Source organism: Neodiprion pinetum, chromosome 6 (assembly GCF_021155775.2).
Source record: "Neodiprion pinetum isolate iyNeoPine1 chromosome 6, iyNeoPine1.2, whole genome shotgun sequence".
Classification (NCBI taxonomy): Eukaryota; Metazoa; Arthropoda; class Insecta; order Hymenoptera; family Diprionidae; genus Neodiprion; species Neodiprion pinetum.
Window position 1 is genome coordinate 14,740,072 of NC_060237.1, and position 24,091 is coordinate 14,764,162.

Genomic DNA, 24,091 nt, shown 5'->3' on the forward strand with positions numbered 1-24,091 from the left:
AGGACAATATTAGAGCCTACTTTTGCATGGGTAGACATCACGACGTTGACTGTTTCTATCTCTGTCAGACGTACGCGCGTATTCCCAAACATCTCGTGCGCGACAACGTAAACTTACTCCTGTTATTCAAACAAGACGACATGAACCTGAGACACGTATACAACGACCATGTAAACACCGATATGTCTTACACAGAGTTTGAAGACTTGTGTGCGGCATGCTGGAACGGTGACAAATATGGGTTTCTGGTGATCGACAAAGACAGTGAGCTCAACAAAGGACGATACAGGAGGGGATTCGATTCTTTTGTTAGCCTGGAAAAGAAAAAGAATCTAGCGTTTTTGAGCGAGAGACGCAGTAGCGTTACAGACTCAGTTGCGTCAACATGCAGAGCTCTGAAATTTCCAAGCAAAAAGATGTCCTACATCAGATCGTTCAAGCCAGTGCTGCGATCCGCCGAAAACACAAATTCCTCAAGTCGGGCAGGAAATCTACGACTCAAAAATTGAGTGACGTTTTCAAACCAGTGGTGACTCCGCTGCAAGAACTGGCGAATGTTACAAAAGATACCAAACCTGTCAAACAAGAGGTGGAAGAAATCAAAGAAGAAATAAAGCAGATGAAAAATGAAAAGAAAAATGAAACTGTCTCGAAAATGGACGATTCCTTTGCTTCGGCGGGGGATGAAACAATCGTAGAAACACCAGTCGAGAAAATCGAGGACGAGTATTTTGCACTGATGAGAGATGCGAAGACAAAAGGCGAATTGGACAACGTGTACGGTGTACGCAACCTCTCAAACGGACTAATGATTGGTGATTCGTTGATATCTTTTGAGAGTGACTACGTTCGTATTGGCGACACGCGTTACCCGAAAACGAAGGGTTTGCTGGAACTTTTGTTAAAAAAGAAGCCTGACGGTTCTTCTGTGAGCGCCGGAGATCGGGAAAATTTTGAAAACACAATCCTCGCAACGAACGCGCATAAGAAGTATTACTCATCTGATCGGACTGTTCAAAACGATAACAGTTACAAATTTAGAAATGTCATTGCCGAATTGATGGATTATTCCCCATCACCTCGCCGGAAGGGTAAAGGTCTACTTCCGCAAGCTATGATCACTCGACAAGGTGTTGAAACGGAATATGTCTTCTAGGATGATCCAAACAAGTTAGTGGAGCGTCTTCGTTTACTTCTGGCATCTCAGGCAGCGGGAAATCCGAGTCACAATAACGAAATAATCTCTTTTATCGAAGAGCTACGCGAAGCAGGAATCATTTATTAAGCAGCTCCCGTCATTTTTGCATTCATTACCGAGATGAGCGTCAACGTGTTTGGACGTCAGCTGAATAAAAACACGACCGCGAGCACTCGCGCTCCTCCGGGTGTCGGGTTTTAAATAACAGCCGATGGGCATTACGATATACGGAACAAGAGACTGTGCAATGTCGCAGATCCCGCAGAGCCGAACAATGCTGTAACTTCAAAAACCTCGAGACGAAAATTCAACGTGCTGCAAAAACAAAACGACAACCTCGATCAAATGATCAAAGCTTTGGAGATCACCACGAAGAAAGCCTTGGATACCTTCTACACAGACTTAAAAAAAGACAGAGACTTGTCGATTCGAAACGTGGAAATCATTTCCAAATTGGACACCAGACTAATAGCGTTGGAATATGAACGAGAAAAAGCAAGCACTGGTGACGGAACTGCATAAACCTGCACGCCGGAATTACCCGCGTCGACGTGTAGACGTGCGCGGCATCGACGAGACCTGGCAGGCGGATCTTGTTGATATGACGTCGCACGCTGGACAAAACAAAGGTTACAAGTATATGCTCACAGTCATTGATATCTTTTCAAAGTATGCATGGGCTATACCGATAAAGAGCAAGTCTGGAGATGATGTTACGAAGGCAATGGAATCTGTGCTTGTCCAAGGACGGGTACCGAAAAATTTACACGTCGACAGAGGAACGGAATTTCACGACTCAAAATTCGAATCGCTTATGACACGCTACGGAATCAACTTCAAATTCACTCCACGTACAGTAATTTGAAGGCTTCGATCTGTGAACGTTTCAATCGGACGCTGCAAGGTAAAATGTGGACACGGTTCAGCATGCAGGGAAGCTTCAAGTGGCTCGATATCTTATCTAATTTGGTTTCGGCTTACAACAACACCAAACACCGAACCATAAGAATGAAACCGTCGGATGTCACCGGTGCAAAAGAGAGGCTGTTATTATGTCAGGCGTACGGAGGGCTTCGAGCGATACCTACCGTATCGTACGTACAAGCTCAAAGACTACCGAGATCAACCCATCGCTGGTGGTTTCTACGAACAAGAGCTCCTTAAGGTTAAACATCCGGATATCTATCTGATGGAGAAGGTGCTCAAGAAGCGTGAAAGAAAAATATACGTTAAATGGTCAGGTTTTGACAATACACACAACAGTTGGATAAACGAATCGGATACGTAACATTTGAATAAATGAATTTTCTTGTGAAAATGTATGTTCCTCTTCATTTTATATCGGATACACAACAAGTATGCGTCTTTATTTTTTAGACAATCGACAGACATGGTACAGTTATAAATTACAAAGCTAAGATGTAGGCTTGTAGCCCCACGGAAGCGTGTCGGTTGTATTTTGAAACACGATCCGCTTGTCGTCATTCCAGCTCAGTGCTACTTTCTGCTGTTCTACGGTGTATACCTCGTGCTTTTGACTTAATATCAAATGCTGATTTGGGGATAGATTTTCACGGTTCAAAACACATTCCAAATAATCGTTGAAAGTTATTTTTCTTAACGCTGATCCTTTGACACCTTTGGCACGTTCATTGTCTTTCTCATCTACCAAGACTCGGAGTGCGTACAGTTTAGCTATTAATCCTACAAATTCCAGCATTATTTTTCCATTATTCTCATCTTTCATCAAGCCGAGAACTTTTTTGTTTGCTCGAGGTATTCCGTAAACGTTGTCAAGCGGATAATCAGACGTATCGAATTTGTGCAAGTCCTCCTTCATGTGAAAACAGTGCAGCTGTGAAAATTGGGTTTGGCTATGGTAGCTCTAGCACCGTATCTTCCATCACATTTCGTGATCAGTCTGACATCTCTATACTTCCTAACATTTTCCATTGTTTTGCCAAAAACTGCGTTGTTCATCAGTTTGTACAAATTTTTCTCGAATTCGTTGTGAGATTTTTTGCGCAAATCGGTATTCAAATCTATGTATTTCTTGAGCCACGGGGTTTGTCTGAATTTGAGAACTCTGTGTATTTTGAGTAGTTTTAAGCCTAATTGTGAGCATTGTTTCAAAACCCCATAGTGAACAACGTAGTTTTTCTTGGAAAGTAGTGTGGGCGTCAATTTCGGTTGCTTACCATTCGAGATCGGAGGTATGTAGTGCTCCGGACACAGTGGTAAATCCTGATGAATTTCATACAGTTCCTCAGGATATTCCAAATCCACCTCCAGTATGTAACCAAACTCCGCATCGTCTGAGATGGTAAGAACGTCGCATTGTCCGAAGTCTCATAACCATTCTAAGGAACTGTATGGCAGAGCAGAGCTCATAGCAGCACCGTACAAATTATCACCGTCAAAGTACATGAGATAAGATTCTTCGACCTCAGGATCGAATTCCTTTCCCATATATCTATTGTTGGCCTTTGCGTATCTGTTCGAACACTGTGACACACCACCTCGAATACCCTTTTCGATAAACATAACCATGTCTATGTCGGTGAGAAGCTCGAGTTCGATGCCTGTACATTTTAACATTGCATCAAACGACGGACCGGGCGCTGTGTGGTAATGTAACGGGTCCAGTTTGTACGTCGTCCAACAGCTCTGTCGAAAATTTTGAAAAACGTCGGCTAGTAAAAACACGTCCGTCTGTAAATACAAGTCCGAATACTCTTCCAAAGTTTCAACGTTAAAAGTTTGCCAAACTTTACATGCATGTGCATAGTCGTCGTCTGATATATCCCGATAATTTAATTTTGAGTAAAATTGTTGTTTGGATGGTAGCCGTGCGTCCTCGAGCTTCTCCCAACTGTCTATGTATTCGTACGGGAACATTCCTTTTCTGGTCAATAACTGAAATTTATCTGAGCTACGATAAAATTTTTGTGTGATTGATTTCTGATCATCACCGAGATACGTTGCTAATTTCTCAAGACTACTGGGCATGAAACGGTACGAATCTACGAATATAAACTTTATATCTGTCCCCTCGACATATTTTGTAAAAGAAATGTACTTCTCTTTCTTTACGGGTGGAAGCTTAATTCTGCCCTCGAACGATGTAGCCAGTGCTTTGATCAGTAAATGTAAATCGTAACCCGACAGATTGTGGAATATCACTGGGATGGTGTGCGAATTTTGGTAATTTAGATTGCAACCTCGGTGAGCAGCACCACGGTACTTTCCCGTGAAATGGCAGTGATCACGATGTTTCACGTCTGCGAGTGTAAACGGTTTTTCACAAATGTGACACACTTTTGTTGAGTGAAATTCGTTAATATGATTGAAATTTAGTGGTTCCATCGGTACAACAGTCTTGTAGTATTCTTCTAACGAATGTGCCAATTCGGCTAATTCGTTCACAAACCATTGAACGCAAGTCTCTCCACAATTAATTTTGAATTTTGAAAGCGAATCGTCAAACGCACAATGTAGATAGTAAGCTATACTATACGGGAGATGCTTCCGATAAATTGTTCTATTTTTCCCAAAACTTTCATGTGTGGGTTGCAGTAAACATTCTAGATCTGCGTAAACGCAGAAGGGAACGGTTTCTTTGTGCTTGAAATTTTTAAATTTTAGAATTTCTTCCTCCTCTGTAGGTAGAATAACTTTGGTTTTGTTTAAATTCATGCGATCTACATTGTGCTTTGTTAAACACTCTTCAGAATGAAAGTAAGTCAAACATCCATCGCACAACCAAGAACGACCATTACGTTCAGAAATTTGAGAACTTGTTAATCGAGACAGATTTCAAATCCGTGCAAAATGATGTGTTACATTCTTTTCAATATTTTCCATCCTATCATCGTCATCGTTATCGTCAGTGATTTCAGTTTCTATCACCAAAAGATGAATTACAGGTTTATCAGACTTGTTTCGAGTCAAATAAATGGGTACGATTTCACTGCGCTTTTGTTTTCCCGCACTATCTATACTATAAACGTTAATTGAAAGTTTGTTAAGTTTCTCAAATTTTGGAATCTGGTCTAAAGACATTGGAAAATGCAAACCGTCGTATTGTAGCACTGAGCTGAAATGTGGATACGAAGTAATTTTACTGGGATTGTTGTTGTCGGCTGGGAACAGAGCTGCAGTGACCGACCAGAGGAAGCAATACGAGTCGCTGTTACGGATGTTGACGACAGCCTTCTTATCTTGAATATCTTTGGGTAGTGGTGTGTATGTGAAGACACCGCCTCGTAGTGGCACGTACGTGTTGATATTCACAGTCAAATTGATTATTTCAGTCAGCGACCAGCCTGAATCCTTTTTTTGAAAATCTTCCACCTTTTTCAACAAACGCTCCGTCGCGTTTTTGATGAACCATTCGTTAATATCCGTTGTATGGAGGATGATTTCATTTCTCGTATTAAAAAATTTGATCTCTTTCACCGTGCGATTGTCTTTTCTAACTTCAAATTTACAAGCCAGGATAACGTTGGCTCTTAAGCTCCTGTCTTCCTTTAGAGCGTTTTTTAGTCTCGTCACAGCTAGTACCTTTGCGTCTTCTAGAAATCTCTCCACATCTTTATGCTTTAAATTGACGATGAATCCAGTTCGAATTCTCTCCTCGAAAGCTGATTCCAAATCGTCCCAGTGAACTCGATCGCTTCTTCTTACTTTCCGCGTACCTCCACCCATTTTCTGAGGACGTTTGAATTTTTCCGTGAGCGCTTCCAAGAGTCCGATCGTTGTAATAATTCTCATCTTTTCTCCAATCGATGAAGCCTTTAGCAAAATTTTTTTCAGAAGCCGAATATTTTGACTTCCAAATTTTAACCATTTCTGAATCTCTGCCGTTGATGATGATTCGTCCATAATCTTGAACGCCGTTTCCATAATATCGATCAATCTCAAACACTTCGCGGATTCCATCTTGAGCTTCTTCCTCACGTATACTTGACAAGTTGTGACGTAATGATCGTTTGCAGTGATGAGCGTCCTTTTTATAGGGCAGCTGTACGTATGTTTGTGTATGCGCGCGCACCTTTCAGCATTTTCAGGGCGATAGTAACCCAACACCGCAGATCCATGGCTTTGAATGTACCGCGACTATCGGTCGACCTTGGATATCAAACCGACATCCGAGTAAGTGAAAAACAATTCTCGGAACCATTAATTTTGGAATGTCACGTGGTTGATAACGTGGGAAAGGAATGTGAGGTGGTTGATGTTACACGTCAGCGATATCCGAGTGGATGAAAACAATTCTTCAAACTATTAATTTTGGAATGTCACGTGGTTGATGAGGTGGGAAAGGAATGTGGGGGTGGTTGATGTTACACATCAGCAGTCATATCGTGGGAAAAGAATGCGGGACGGTAAAAAAGTTCTCGCCCCCCGCTACGCCCTCTACCGTCGGCAGGCGAGCACTACAGACCTTCGGTCGGTAATATTGTCGGTAAAACAGCACGATTTTGACCCTCGATCGATAAGAATTGCCGGCAAAGCAGTGTGATTTCCACCGTCGACCGATACAACTGCCGGTAAGGTTGCATGGTTTCATCTGAGGAGAGTGGGGGTAACCTTCAAGGGTTTGCGTCTGAGCTGCGTGGAGCGGCTCGGTGGGCTGCGCGGAGCGGCTCGGTCGGTAAAGAAGGTGTTTGTACTCAGAACTCTCATAGCCATACTACTGAGTGGTATCTACACAAACCAAGAATCAGATGAACTAGGGGATGATATAATGTTTCCAGCCGAAAAACTTGCACTCTTGGACGTCATCTCGCGAGGAGTCCGTGGAGAAACCATCACTTCAGGTACAATAGACATGTATAATCTCTTGCACGAAGAGGCACTCTCAAGAATCGCTGAATCAACAGCAAAAAAACTCTACGCCGGATTCATGACCTTTGGTAGCATGGTGGGAGGATTCATGCGTATTCTGGTAATTTGGCAAATGATCTAGCTTCTTATTGACACCTGTGTGCATGGATATACTTTACACACTGCATACGGATGCAGCATTCACTTTGTTGCCGCACAGTGGGATTCAATAACGCATCTATTAATGCACCTGAGCAAACAGAACCGATAATCTACGACGACGACGGCAGACGAAGGAACACAAATGAAACACATGTTCGCCTCCGCACCGTCACAGTCCAAACGATTCCTCGAAATGATAGATGCAGATATAGAACACAGGACATTAGAAGAACGCGTACAGCAGCCAGCGAAAGACCTTAACTCAGTCTGAATGAGATCTTTCTCGGAAATAAACCTTATTTCTTCAAAATAAGGAGGGGGGTGTGAGGTCCCCAGGATGTGACGTCTGCCTATATAAAATTCATTATTCATTGCCATTGGCTATTAGAACATTTGCAGTTCCCCTTCTTCGTGATCAACCACTCAATATATATCATCAATATAGCCTTATGTATATCATACTAATGGCGAAAGTATTTAATAAGTACATACATATGCTTACATTACGCATGAATATGATATACTTTACTTCATAAGATTTATGTAATCACAAATATAAGAAACATACCCTTCAATCATAAGACGAAAGAATCAAGGAGGCTATGCCTAACCTCGAGACGTCAGGCAACCCGCCAGGTACAAGGACCACGCTTTAAATCCAGGCAATAGGCAACCCGTTGACCACGAGGCACGAGTCGGGATTCAGAGTACAAAAAAAAATTTCAAGCACAACCAGCTCATGGAGGCCGCCATTTTCATTTCGCCCGCCTCCACTGTATAACACATAAGTATGTATATACACATATAAAATATAAACGCATATAACATACAGGCAAATAGTATGCCTTAGTTATATACACTTATATAATGGTGGAATATAAAATATTTTATAGAAGAAAATAAGTTGAATATATGGTATAAATCAGAGGAAATATCAACAAAGAAATAATAATTTTAATTTCATTTATATACGGAAATTCTATCACTGAATTTATCAAATAATTCAAACATAATATTAAATCAACATATTCCCTTAATTACACGCCAACGTATAAAATAATATTGTATTATATTAAAGAAAACGGCTAACGCATGTGAAAATTCCAGAACATTCTCTCATAATATGCGTTGACCGATGCCACGGGTATTCAGGCTTTGTTACCACGTAATAAACTAAGATAATCTAAGCCCGCGACGCACTTGGGCTCTCGAAAAGAACATCATGCAACAATAATATAATAATCAAAAACTGCGACGCATTCCAGCGACGTATTTCGGTGACCGAGAGGAATATCGCGCTACAGAAATATGATTCGAGCACCGAAGGCCGGCTTAAGATAAGGCGCGACCCCGCGCTGGCACCATAGATAACCGCGTGCGCCAGCGTGAGAACCAAGGCCAACTGACGCAATATTCGAGTCAGCTGCCGCAAGGCAGCGTCATAGAGAGGGAACACGTGCATGCGCACCCACACCACGCAGTTGAAGACCCTGACTCGCGGCGCGCACCAAAATTACTTCCAGTCCGTTTCTCGCCTAGTGGTCTTCTGAATTCGCTCTCAACCAAAGAGCTTTAAAACACTTCTTTTCCAGTTCTCGAGCTGACTAGTCGTATTCAGAAATCGTTCTCAACTAGGAGTATTAAAATAACTTATAAGATTCAAGGCTTGGTTCCATCGCATATAACAGACACATATAATAATTCTGAATACATTATTTTATAATAACCAACTTTTGTAAGTCTTCATAATCAACTTTATCCGCAAATTATACTTTTTTTACCAAAGCTGTAACAATATACGGGATTTAACAATAATCCGAAAATATAAAATCTCTTCGTGTGACTTCATTTAAATTCACGGTAAATACAGATATTTCGCAATCCAAATTTCCCAATACCTTTCTATTGGTACCGAGCGGAAGATCGCCTCGTTTAAATGGGCCAAGGGAAACCTGGTCCAGCAAATAATTTCCTTCACCTTGTCCACACAATAGATGCGAAACGGGTCTGCCAAGTCAATCAAGTGACGTAATCGCGCTGGTATTTGTGTTCGGTTGAATAGAGAAGCGGCTCTCGCTGCTCTCATACGAGGAATAAGGAACCAAATAGCAGTTCATCACCCGTACACCCCGTCCTCGCGAGCAAATACTCTCCACCGCCGGAGCCGGAACCGAATAACGAGCCGTTTACAACAGAGGGCGTATCCAGAGAGGTTATCCGACGGATCATCGACATTCTCAAAGGGTGGCTTCTGGAACAATTCGACGTCCGGCGTCAGCTGATTCCCGTCCCAGTTATCTGGGAGGTGCCCGAAGAGCCAGACCGCAACCACGCACCACGACCGGAAAACATTACATTGGATCAAAAGAGGTAAGTCCATTACACAACTTAACCTACTTTCCGTCCACGTCACTAGATAGCTTGTTCATCCTCTCTTCCGCGTTCGCCCGATGTGCGGGCCCGGATCTTCTACGAAAAAGCAGGGCTCCAGGAAACGTTGTTGACCAGCCGATTTCTACCATCTGCAAAAAGAATACCCTCAGTTGGTTATTTTTGTAGACTGAAATAAATCGGGGACGTCACAACGCGTACCGATTTATGGTGTCAGCCTGGTGGGATCCGTTTAAAACTGACCAAAAAATATTAAAAATTATTCTAATTTGATTATTAAAATTTCGCGAAAAATCGCATTTTCAAATTATCGTGAGCGGATTTCCACGGAGATCGTTATTTACACGTGACAAACGCACGGATCGAGCAATCTCAGTGACAATTAAGTAAAAATTCAGTAAAAATTCGAAATGATGATGGAAACTAGAAACGCCAACAAGAAAGATAGCTAGGGGATGATTCCCTCAACATCATCTAGCGAAAATAGCAGTAAACCATAACATACCGAAACAGACGTAGCAATGATGCGTCAAGAAATTAAGAATAAAGAAAAAAGGTTAAGACAGGAACAAGACGCGTAAGAGTTACGACGGACAGAAATGGAAAGGGAGTCAATAGAATTAGGCGAAAAACTCCGTTGACAAGAAGTGGAGATAGAAGGAAAACAACAAGAACTAGAATTAAGCAGGCAAGCAGTTCTAGACGAGAGTATTTAAGAAAAATTAGCCAGGTTAGCCAAACTAGAAGCAAGGGAAGCTAGCAATTGAGAAAATCACATGTGGTCTGAAGCGCTCGGAGTTCAGACAGAGAAAAGAAACAAATCGATAACGGTCAAATTAGAAACGCAGCAGGGTACACAAAGGAACCCTGTGGAAGACGTCAAAAAATCAAATAGATCAAACAAAAATTTGCAAACCACGTCAAAAGAATGTAGAGATCGATCAAAAGTTGAAATTACTCATCGCGAAAAGTCTAGAATCAACCGACAAAATGGCGGCCGAGTCACGAATAAGAACCACAGAAGCCACCATAGATTTATAAAAATAGACTGAGCGCTCCTATAAAAGGTACTGAAGCTTACATATAAAGGACAGAGATATGCCGGGAGTACTGCTCTCTCTTTTCAATCGGTTTAATAGCCGGAGACAAGGGCGCAGTGGAAGTGGAATAGCTATAGGCGCATAATTTCGTCTCATTCTTCACTATCGCTTCGAGCCCCGCCACAAATATCGTAGAGAGAGAAAGGAATACTCCCGGAATATTTCTGTCCTTTAAATGTTTGCTTCAAGCGGATCATTAGAGCGCTCAGTCTGTCTTATAAGTCTATGGAAGCCACATCGGTAGAGCCACCATTGGTAATAATTCAATGTAATAAAGAGACACGATTAGAAGCAGAGATCATTAACCAGAAGAATAAATTGAAGAGGAAAAATGCGGAATTAGGTAAACTAGTAGGCTAGCAATATGAGTCGCTGTTGCGGATGTTGACGACAGCCTTCTTATCACTGATATGCTTAGGTAACGGGGTTTGTGTGAACACACCGCCTCGTAGTGGCACGTACTTGTTGATATTCACAGTCAAATTGATTATTTCAGTCAGCGACCAGCCTGAATCCTTTTCCTGAAAATCTTCCACCTTTTTCAACAAATGCTCCGTCGCGTTTTTGATGAACCATTCGTTAATATCCGTTATATATCGCTAGATACCAGGTTCGATTCCTGGCTCCGTCGTTAATTTTTCGAATTTACCAGTAGTTCAAAAGTTAATATCCGTTGTCTGGAGGATGATTTCATTTCTCGTATTAAAAAATTTGATCTCTTCCACTGTGTGATCATCTTTTCGAACTTCAAATTTACAAGCCAGGATAACGTTGGCCTTCAATCTCCTGTCTTTCTTTAAAGAGTTTTTTAGTCTTGTCACAGCTAGTACCTTTGCGTCTTCCAGAAATCTCTCCACATCTTTATGCTTCAAATTGACGATGGATCCAGTTCAAATTCTCCCCTCGAAAGCTGATTCCAAATCGTCCCAATGAACTCGATCACTTCTTCTTACTTTCCGCGTACCTCCACCCGCTTTCTTAAGACGTTTGAATTATTCAGCGAGCACTTTCAAGAGTCCGATCGTTGTGAAAATTCTCATCTTTTCTCCAATCGATGAAGCCTTTCGCAAAATTTTGCTGAGAAGCCGAATATTTTGACTTCCGAATTTCATCCATTTTTGAATTTCTGCTGTTGATGATGATTTGTCCAAGATTTTGTACGCCGATTCCATAATATCGATCAATCTCAAACACTTCGTGCATTCCATCTTTGGCTTTTTCCTCACGTGTACTTTTTATAGGACAGCTGTACGTATGTTTGTGTGTGCGCGCGCGCTGTTTAGCATTCCCAGAGCGATAGTAACCCAACACCACAGATCCTTAGCTCTGAATGTATCTACCGCAGCTATCGGTCGACCTTGCACTCTGACCTTGACTGAACCCGTTCAAAATTTATCGTAGAGTTCACATGACAGTTACAAGCCAAAAAGAATATTACTTGGTTGATAACAAACCGGCATCCGAGTAAGTGAAAAACAATTCTTAGAACCATTAATTATGGAATGTCGCGTGATTGATAACGTGGGAAAGGAATGTAAGGTTGTTGATGTTACACATTAGCGATATCCAGTGGATAAAAAACAATTCTCGGAATCAGTGATTTTGGAATGTTGCGTGGTTGATAACGTGGGAAAAGAATGTGAGGTGGTTGATGTTACACATCAGCAGTCCTACCGTCGAAAAAGAATTTGAGGTGGTTAATGTTACACATCAACAGTCCTATTATGGGAAAAGAATGCGGAACGGTTACCGACATCCAGGTCGGTAAAAAAGTTCACGCCCTTCACTGCGCACTTTACCGTTGGCTGGCGAGCACTACATAGAGACTTCGACCTTCGGTCGGTAAGATTGTCGGTAAGGCAGCAGGATTTTCACCTTCTAGCGATAAGAATTGTCGGTGAAGCAGTGTGATTTTTGCCGTCGACCGACACAACTGTCGGTAAGGTTGCACGTTCTTGATCTTCAGTCGGTACAGCAGACGTCGACGTCATTGCGGAAAAGGGTTTGAGTCTGCGGAGGATGTCGGTAAGTGTCGGTAACAGGAATCGGCGTGTAAAACCGGTCTTGCTATGCTACTTCTGTTTGTCTTCGCGGGTCTCACCTAATTCTTTCGGCTTCTGGTTTTTTCTCCTCTTGTTCTAGTTCGCGTTCTCTGAGTTCTGATTCGCGCTGTCGAAGATTCAAATACTCGTCTACCGGTAACATTGATGGCGTATTTCTAGCAACTGTTTCCAACTCGTGAAGCTCCAAGTTGGGGCGACTAGCGTTTTCGCGTTTTATTTTTAATTTATTCAGGTATTCATTTTCGGTTTTCGCGAACACTGTTTCGTCAGCCAAAATTACCACTTTGAGGTTCAAGCCCTCGTTGTCTGTCGGAATAGATGTTAGCGAACGGATAGACGCATGATCACTTGCGTAATTCGCGCATTTTCTACTCTGTCTACCGGCTTATCTACGTCTGGAGAATTCGGGGAATCGGTTCCGTCTAGAATAGCTTTGTCGACTCCTAGATAACAAATTGTCCACACAGCGCGTGCATATGCGCTCTCATGCATGCGGATTTACCTGCACGTCGTGAGCTCATAGCATCACGCAAATATCGCCCGCATGTCATGCCGATAAAATAAGGATTTGAAAAATAGGGTTATATTTCGCCAAATAGATGAAAAAATTTATGTTACAAAAACTTTTTTCTATAAAAATATTTCAGTATATTATAATACGAAAACGGCGCACTTAAGGCGGGCTTAGGCCACCACTACCGCCAAAAAGATCGACTTACAAAATTAACAATTCAATAATTTCTAGCGACACGTATAGTTTATATTCTGATCCATTGTATGTTCAGTTAAAAAATTATTAAATATTGAGAAAAAACGAGTAGAGATTCCGAAGCACAGTTATATCTTAATATTGTTGAATAATTTTCCAACAGAACATGGCTCAGATCTTAATGGACAGAAAATATAATATTGCTTTAAAACTTGGATCCGATATTAAAAGTTTCAACTATATCCTTATAATATGTATATAATCTTATAAATAATATCACGATATCAAACAGGCGATACTGCTGTTGATATATTGTATATATATATGTCAGAGAATGTCCAGATATCACTCGCGAACTTTGAGTTTTGCGTGTGGGACGCATGTTGAACCACCGTTTTATTCAACAAGATGAAACTGAACTTAACTTATCTAACAAAACTTTTTATAACAAAACGTTTATAACGAGATAAAATGTTCAATGTTTGTTCAGTTATTGATTTTGCCGTCGTTTCTCTGAAGACCGAATAGAAGAAGGCGGTAATAATCCACTTCGTTGTTCATTTCATTATCCTTGACACGGCTAATCCTAACTATCACACGTCCTCGTGTGCTGTAATACAAAAATTGTAAGATATTTAGACCGTTCGGTCAACCTGATCATATTACCATTCCAAAAATCAGAGACGATGTGCTTTAACAAACCCATAAGTCCTAACAAATTCCGTACTAAATAACAAGTCCGGTGACAAACCGTCGACAACACCCCATTTCATAGAAATCATTTTCTTTCCACAAGAGCAAGAACTACAATCTTCTCAAAAGACTTGCATTCCTCTCATGAGACTTATATTTTTATCCAAAGACATGTAATTTCCACACACATTGCCAATTAACAATTGGGCTTCACATATGTGACCGTATGACAACATCAAGCCGTCCATACATCAACATTTCCTTACACTGTCGCCTCATGCGACAGCACCACACCATTAGCCGTTACATTGCGCCATCTCCGCTCACCGAAATGAGTAAGATCTTTTTTTTTTGACTTGCAACTAGTAAGTGTAATGAACGTGTGCACTAGGATCAAGCTCAAACCAAAGGGAATGACAATCATTTCCTACTCCAATATTCTGATGAATTTCTTATAACAGGTGCGCCAACAAGGATGTCACAGGTTATTAATCCAAAAATAACACATTAAATTTGTAATTTAACACCTTGAATACTCAATGACTCTTCAGAAGATTCATCAAAATCAATATCCAATTCTGAAGGTACAGAACAGTCAGGCATTGCTCGAAGACGGTCATGAGCGTATTTATACGATCGATTACAATTAAGAGATTGTAATATGTACCGATCTCCGTCTAATACTTCAATAAAACAAAATGGCCCTTCAAATTTTGAATTTGATTTTGTTTGATTTCTTTCGTAATTTTCAATTAAAACATAATACCCAACAGAAAATTTAAAAAATTTTGCCTTTCAGGCATCAAATCGCGATTTTTCAATTTGCGAGTTAATCTCAATCATATTGGCTGCTCGCTCTCCGATTTTGGATAAGTCAATTTCTTTTTGACAATCAGTAATCGGTAACAGATTCAACGGTCTGGCTACGCGACCGATCATCAATTCCAGAGGAGTAGCTGTAGTCACACTACTGACGGAACAATTCAGTGCCAGTTGAATATCTCCAAGAGAATCCTGCCAAGATCTATTATTATCAACCTTAACAGAAGTGAGCATATTTTTAAGTGTTCGACTTGACCATTGCCTCGACTAATACCAGTAGCAATCAAATGAAGATTAATGTAATAGGAACCACAAAAATCTCTAAAATTTTTGTTTGCAAAACATCTCCCCTGATCAGCAATCACACGAACCGGTGCTCCAAATAATGTGACGATTGATTTCAAAGCTTTTATAGCACTTACAGCATCAATAGAAAGAGTATGGTAAAGAAAAACAAACTTAGTGAAGGCATCAATAAACACAAAAACATATTCCCAAATATTACATTTGCCACTAAGCTTTCCAGTAACATCAATATGAAGAGTATGCCAAAGAATACTCTTTGGGATTGGATGTAATTCGGCTTGAATTTTACCAGAAGTAGATTTGAAAATTCGGCAAGTAGTACAATTTTCAACAAATTTTCGGACATATTTGGACATATTAGAAAACCAATAATGTTGATAAGCCTTCTCTGAAGTTTTATGTCATCCTAGATGAATAATCGATTCATGAACATGATTTATTATAGACCACTGAAAAGCTTTAGGGATTATTGGTGAAATACGAGTATCATTATTTCGCTGTATTTTTCTCGACAAAATTCCAGATTTAAATTCGTATGTGTTAGAAACATTTGTGTCAAATTCATCGTTTTCTAATTTAGAAATAAGATCACGAATTTCGGCATCCTTCTGCTGCTCCACTTGTAACCAACCGTGAGAAATTTTTGAAAAATTTATACGTTTTTGCTCAATAGTTTCAACATTTGGTTTGTCATTCTCAGGTAAAGGATTTCGAGAAAAGAGATCTGTATGTGACAGATTTTTTCCTTCTCTATAAACAATATCAAAGTCGAATGACTGCAAAAATGCCCACCATCTATAAACTCTTGGGGATAAGTCAAGTTTTGCACGAGATGCCTCAAGAGAATTACAATCTGTAACTACTGTAAATTTTCTTCCATGTAAATGATGACGAAAATGCCTAATAGCATTCACAACAGCAAGTGTTTCCAATTCATACGAATGATATCGCGACTCTATTTCTGTAGTTCCTTTGCTAAAATAAACTACAACATGAGCCTTTTCACCAACTTTTTGGATGAAAATTGCACCGTAACCAACTGAGCTAGCATCTGTATGTAATTCTATAGTAAAATTTGGATCAAAAATCATTAAAAGAGGAGAACTCGTCAAGTGAGAAACAATTTTTGTTCGAATTTCCTCAAATTCAGGTTTCCAATCAATTTTACCCTTTCCATTAGTAAGTTTATACAAAGGAGAAACAAGTTTAGAAACCCCTTTCATGAACTGCCGAAAATACGAGTTTGAGGAGGTGGGAGTGCAGTTAACGCGATATAGTCTAGTCAACAAGATCCATTTTTAGAAAATTTTGACAGAGCTCACCGAAAATTATAATTTTGGTGTCATTCGATTCGTATTGACGTCTAGAAACTTTTTGAGAAAATTGAAATGGCGCTGATAAAAATTGCAAAAGTTATAAACAATATAGTGAAAGAAAAAAAAACTGCTTTCGTTTTTTTGAAAAATCTCAAAAACTATAAAAGATGTCTAAAATTTGAAAAAAGATCCTTAAAGAGGAGAATATTTCCTAAAAAAAACTCCGTACTCCCGGAACTCTATCTCCAATATTAATAATTTTTACAGAGCCCTAAAGTTAGTACTAAAACGGGCAGTCTGGCGTTCACGCGCGCCGCGTCATTCAGGCACGGTAAACAAAAAAATTATTTAAAGATATTAAATATGAATATTAAGGAATGAAAAAATTCACATACCTTAAGAATAGGTTGATAAATAATAATCCGCGCAAAAAAAATTTTTATTTGCATTTTTTTCATATTTTATCCATTAGTTAAGTAACAAAATTTTTGAACTGGAAAGTTAACATAAAAACCTTCGTAATTGTTAAACTAAAAAGCTCAATTTTTTTTTGCCTTGTACAGTTATTATAAAGAGGTGAAAAAATAGACTTCCGTTGGAAAAATCAAAAAATTTTGATTTTCCACTTAATTATCAATAATCTACTGCACTGAAAAATTAATAATAGCAATAAAGCGTTTGTAAAATTTTTTTTTTCCAAAAATTTCAATCACTTCGTTTTTAAATCATTAAGCGCCACCTGAAATTATTTTTTTTCAATTTTATACTCCCATTGTTTAAAAAATTGTTATAAACAAATGCATTATTTTGGAGATAATTAAAAATTTTTTTTTTTTCATTCGAAGCATTAAAAAATATTATGATTTTTAAAAAAAAAACCATTTCTCCAAAAAATGTTTTTATTGGTTCCCACACAGCACAATATGTTTCAGAAATGTTTCAGAAATGTCTCATCAGAAACATGTTATATTCCATTGCAACATTTCAGAAATATGTCAGAAATATGTCCATGTCCGCGTATATAACTAACGTTCTATAGCTGACATATGTCAGAAATATGTCAGGAACATTTCGGTAATATGTCAGAAATATTTCCGCGATATATTTCAGAAATGTTTCAGAAATGTCTCATCAGAAACATTTTATATTCCATTGCAACATTTCAGAAATATGTCAGAAATATGTCCATGTCCGCATATATAACTAATGTTTTATAGCTGACATATGTCAAAAATATGTCAGAAACATTTCGGTCATATGTCAGAAATATTTCCGCGATATATTTCAGAAATTTTTCAGCGATATATCTGAAAATGGTGACTGATATATTGCTGAAACATTTCCGAAAGATATAGTGAAAATATTTCTGATATATTCCACAATACGTTTCAAAAATCTTTCAGGTAATAAAGAAAGTCCTGAATCTGCGTAAAATGATTAATTATATAGGTATCTTACAAAGTTATTTATTTTCAAATACATTATAAAATCGTACAGACTCATGTCCATATTAAGTCGTGAATCGAAGGCTTCTTTTGAAATATACATGAAAGTAAGTATAGTCTTTTTCTCAATATAAACTTATTATTATATTATTATGTTTATATTATTTTGGAAACAATAATGCATATGAAAATATAGGCTATAATAATTAAGCTGATATAGGGCAGTCTTTTGCTCTACACAATATTTACGAAGAAATGTTACGTAATAGTAAATGTTACTACGTATAGTTACTACTATACTAGTAAATATGGTGTATAGCAAAAGACTGCCCTGTATCAGCTTAATTATTATAGAAGAATATACGTTAAGCACGTATAGTACGAAATGTAAAGTCGTGAACCGAACGCTTTTTTTGAAATATACTTGAAAATAAGTATAGTTTTTTCTCGATTTAAACTTATTATTATAATATTATAATAATTAAATTATTTTTAAATCAATAATGCATATGAAAATATAAGTTATAATAATTAAGCTGATACAGGGCAGTCTTTTGCTATACACCATATTTACGAAGAAATGTTACGTTTTGTCATATACTCTCAATCCGCACGTTGTTCTTGTTCTGGTTAAATCACTCCCAGTTTGGCGCTGTGCAAAAAAAAAAAATCCCAGGTTTGAATTATACCCTTCAACATATGCTTAGGTAGTCGTTCACAGTAAAGAAGATTTTTTATTTGTCGTACGTTTCTCTGTCGAATCTCAATTTGGCTCCAGCGAGCCAGGAGCTTATAATTTTTATGGCGAGATCTTCATCACATTCAGCCCTATGCATCTTTGCAGCTTCTGGAGAAAATAATAATTTTCAGTGAAGAGCTATATTTTTTTGAAACAATTATATTATTCCAACATATAGCGCAAATTCTCACTGAGGATGGTTCTCAAAAAATATGTCGGTCTCAGCGGTTTCTTTTTTTTTTGCCATCCATACTGTACTCTTTGGCAACGGAATTACTGAGGCAGCGTTTCAAGGCATTGAATAAAAAATCATGGGTGTCTTTTCCGCCAAGAGTTTTCATAAAGTGTACCTAAAAACATATATTGAGAAAATACAGTAAATTATTTCATACCACATATTATAGTGATTGTAAATTATGCACTAGTCAAAAAAATATTGCAAGCCAAATAGAAAAATCACAACAATTCCCATTGTCACCTTACATTTTCACTATAGGATTCCCTCACCATTTAGATTAGCAACCAGTATATAAATTTATACAGTTAAAATGTTTTGAAATGAATTGTATTAATGCGTGCAGATAGGTAATCCAGGACAAAATAGAACATAATAAGAGTTATAATTGCGTGCTATTAATTTAGTATAATATAAGTGGAGAATTTAGTTTGTCGAGGGGCAATATATGTAATCATTATTTTGATCAGTATGTGATTAACCAGAATAAAGCTCTTGCCGATTATACAGGGTGTCTAGTCTAACCTAAAACAGAAATTTCCTGAAATTTTCAGAAGTATAAAAAACTTCTCTAATTTGTTTGATGATTATAGCCGTAAAACTTTGTTCAAAAATATTTTAATCCCAATTTACTTCGTTACAAATTTTTATTCATGTGAGCCTCAGTATGTATCAACAATTATTGCTGTGTACAAATGATTATTACTCGCGCACTGTACAAAATGTGCAGCATAGTTGCTGTTTTTCACAATGTAGGTATATGTTTCGGTTAAATTCCCTGACTACCCCGATTTCATTGATTTTCGGGTTAAGTAGAAACCCTGTATCTGTATATCCGATGCAAATGACCGAATTAATTGGATTAATTAGGATTCAGGATTTAATCAATATTCTTGTTCAATCAAATATTCTTTATACTCCTAATCTGTAATACTTCTCAAATGAAAGTCTTCGTGCCTTCTAAATCTTTTCATTGAATATAGAACAATCCAATAAATGATATAATCTATACTATAGAATTATAGGTCTGGAATATTGAATACAGGTTTATATAGTGAGGGGCTTTAGTCCTTCGGACCCCATAACCGCGAAACGTTACAATACATACAAGCCGTGCACAGACGATGTATCATAATTATAAAATCGCTTACTGTTGCACACAATTTTTCTTTTGAAACGCCATTATCTACCTTAACCTGAAATATGAAATAGTTTGTTTAGTTGTTGACTGTTGTACCTGCTGGATGTTAGCTAGGGAACGCCAAGCACTAGAATTTACCGTATTTATATTTATACGTATATTCTTCATTGCACTCAGATGGAGAATGGTTATGATAGTTTAAAATTCTCCATCATTAGTGGAAGATTATTGTATATTAAATCAACACTGTATGCTACATATTTGATCATATATACCATGAATTTAATTGCATACATTTTGCATTTGTCACTTTGATTTCAAATTAGCGAAATTCTAGAGCCAATAATGTGCAAGACAATGGGTTGTATCAACTCATCAATTTTGGAATTTTACGATTAAAAAAGATTTCAACAAATTTCAAGAAACATCAGATTTCAGAAGGTTGCAAAAAAAGATTTTTGAAGATACAAAGAGATTTCAACGGCCCTCAAATGATCTCAAATAATTTCAGGAGATTTCACTGGATTTAAAAAGGTTTTGAGGGTTTTCTAAAATTGACAAAAGATGAACGAAGTGGTGTACTGAATTTGATAAGGAATGAAACCCGTCAAAGCAGGTATTGCTGGCAATTTTTCAAACTATTTGGGCATTTTCGTTCCTGAAACACAATTATTTGTGCAGGACTAATTTTGTAAAACGAGTACAATTTCCAAATGATAACAGATTCTCTTACCACTCGTGATGCAAATTCCTTTTCTCGCAATTTATTATCGAATTCATCGAATTCTAGAAGAGTCCCCAATGGCAACATAGCTTCAAGTGCGTCTCCGTCCGCACCATGACCATTATTTTGAGCCCCTGGAAGGTGTAACTCCTTTGCTTTTAGTGAATCTTCGATGACCTTGAGTCGTTTTTCGACCTCTTGGGTCGTGTGGTAAATTTTGCTAATAGTGATTAGTAGCTCTCTATGGAAGTCTGAAACGAACAAATCGTATTTATATAAATTTAGGTGAACATATATTCGACTGGACAATATCTGCAAATAAAATATAAATCTTTGACAGGGGACTCCACAAGTTTATAGATTATGATAGTTTAAGTCTTAGAAAAGATATTTATGGTCTGTAATGGAAATATAGATATACGTAGGAAACCTTTTGCAACTAAGAAACTACAGAGAGACTGTGGAAAATCGAATCTACACAAAACTAATCTAACCTGTTCAATAATATAGGGTACCTGGAATACAGGGCATGCTCTTTACAAAACAAATTTAATTGAAGAAGCTATTTAATTCGTAACATAATCTTAATTCAATGACCATCCACCTGCAATTGCTACGTCAACTATTTATTAGTAGATATACATTTACCTTCTAGAATAATAGTTTCTTTGTTTTCTTTGGCTGAACGCTGCATGCCTTTGTTACTCGCCAATCCCCTTCCTACAAGTATTAGATGTTTAGGAAAAAGTATTTACACAATTTTTTACACAAAAATGTAAAAGCGATGGATGAAATAAAACCATGGTTCACAGTCATACATCCTTACCAACTTGTGAATTCACACTCTTGGATGGCAAATGATTTGTAACCTGCGCCTCAACATTATCAATTCTTCTTGCTTCTGTGATAGTAACAAAATCAACCGGTTTTATTGGCAAGTTCATCGTTTTTTCCCCATTTCCACATGTAGCTTTTTTCTTATTGTTGTTGGCTGCGTCTTCTGTCGGCTTAGGCACAGCCACTTCCTCATCCTCAGATGTCTCCGGAGAGATAGGCAATATTCGATGGCGCTTAGATCTCGACTTTTTCAAACTCTCTTCCGTTGCAAAATTCTCTAAATCGGAAGCATCCTGCATGAGCTTCAGTTTTTGTGTTGCGTCAGGATAATTATCTGTATGAAACCAAATAATAGACAATTGATATAATTAATACATTATTCACATCATATCTACATACATCACCATTAACACAAAATAGATTGCGTAACCATCATTGTATAATCAAACTATGAATTATATATACGATGAGAACGTCTTTGAATTTACTATAAGGAAATCTAGAACCAAAAATCTGATACTGGATAATTTATGAAACTGACAATTCATTATGTTGATTCCAGGATAGGAAACCTAAGAGTGATTCCAGTAGTATACCGTTTTGACTAAGCAGCTGCTGTACAATTACTTTTTGTGTCACAAATCTAATTAGGGGAGACTTCAATCAAATTTTGGACAAAAATCGGTTTTTTAATTTTTACACGATTGAAAAAAGTCGTACAAAAAAATCCGTCGACAAATTTTTAGATAATGTTAGTATAAGCCTTGAAATAAAATTCCAACCTCCTGCGATGAAAATATATACGCAAGAAACCGTTCGAAGATTTTGCCCACCGCTGCAAAAAATTCCTTGCGCATTAGATTTCATCGAATCATTTTGCCCTTTAGCAGAAATATTTTCACAATTAGGTATATTGTCCTGAAATTGGTGAAAGGAATTTGAGCTCCGGTGAATATAACTCATTTCCCAGCCTACCGTGCACCAACAATTGTAGTAAATAAAAATTCAAACTGTTTAAGTAATAGCCTAAATGACTTGAAAAACTCTAATCAAAAATTTCTTCAACCAATTTTTAGTCTATGGTAGAAAGTGTATCGACAACCAACTTCAACCTTCTACGATGAAGTCTAATGAGCAAGGAATGTTTCGAGGAATCTTGGAAGAAATGCATAACTGTCAAATTACTTCACCTATATTGAGCAGAAACTTAGACCAGATTCCAGTTTTAGGATTGCTATGTAAATAAATGGTCCAAATTTCAATCAAATTGATCAAAAAATGTGAGACTTTCTTATTTTACCGAAGTCTCCCCTTAATGTAGTTCATACTTAACAGCTGGGCAAACACATAATCAAAGACAAAATTATCAGATTTATAATTTCAGATCAACCAATATGTAAAAAGGATCACAATGTACAAATTATTTTTAGTAAATGATTATTTTTTATTATCGTTTACTTTGCATGCTAAAATTAGTGTGATGACGGACATGCACTAAAAAATATGCTTGTAGACAACAGTTGTTCCTAACGTTACCTTTGATCAGAATAGTAAATACCTGCACTTCCGAGTATGGCCAACACCTTGAACAGCTCCCACTTGTCCTTGACCGGGGTCTCCATATTCACCACCGCTCTACACATTTTTATCGGATCCTCATAAGGAGGCCAATAAGCTGTCTTATTATCATCGGTCAACCAGCTAAACGGAATCACGTGCAGACCATCATGAAACTGGACTATATTGAAATTCATGATTCTTCGGGGTATTGAAAACGATCTAAAATAAGAAATTGTTGCAGTGAAGTCACGATATAGATATACAGTTTGCAGGATATAAATTAATATGAATTTAGAACATCTCTAGCCACACGGCCAGAAATATATTAAAATATTTTGTACAGAGAATATACAAAGCAAATTAATATTGTTTAGTATTAGCTGGTCTTAGAAAATTCAACTGAAGATCGTGGTTAATAAGAAAAGCTGGTGCATTCATTTCAAGAAATCAATAATTTCTAAACCAACTGAAATTTCATGTACATAAAAATGCATGAGAATGCATGTTGCTTACAAAATGTGCAGTTTGTTCTGCTCAGAGATTACTAGCTGTGTGAAGTACTGGAAACATAGCTATTTCTTCATTGCGAGATGTTACACAATCCAAAGGTATCTTCATCAGCTTGAGACATATATTAGCGCATGGCCATGACTTAAGGTTAGCATCTTTCTTTACAGTTTGGATGTCAAATGTCTTGGATTCACAAGGTAGTGAATATACATTTTCAAATCGAACCAGTTCGTAACCGATAACATATGATGTGTTTTTGTACTTTACGAAATTTAGATATTTTACCATTGTTCCGTCTTTAAGCATGCAAC

General features: G+C 37.9%; 1 long non-coding RNA gene across 2 annotated transcripts; it reads left to right on the top strand.

Moving 5' to 3' along the window:
• Positions 1 to 8,717: 8,717 nt before the first annotated feature.
• Positions 8,718 to 23,043, top strand: LOC124221088 (uncharacterized). 2 transcript variants are annotated; one of them, XR_006883726.2, is made up of 3 exons: positions 8,718 to 9,049; positions 9,252 to 9,559; positions 22,787 to 23,043. It is a non-coding gene; the product is annotated as an uncharacterized lncRNA (long non-coding RNA). The 2 variants fall into 2 exon arrangements; XR_006883725.2 differs by having other exon boundaries at positions 8,718 to 8,924.
• Positions 23,044 to 24,091: the final 1,048 nt, after the last annotated feature.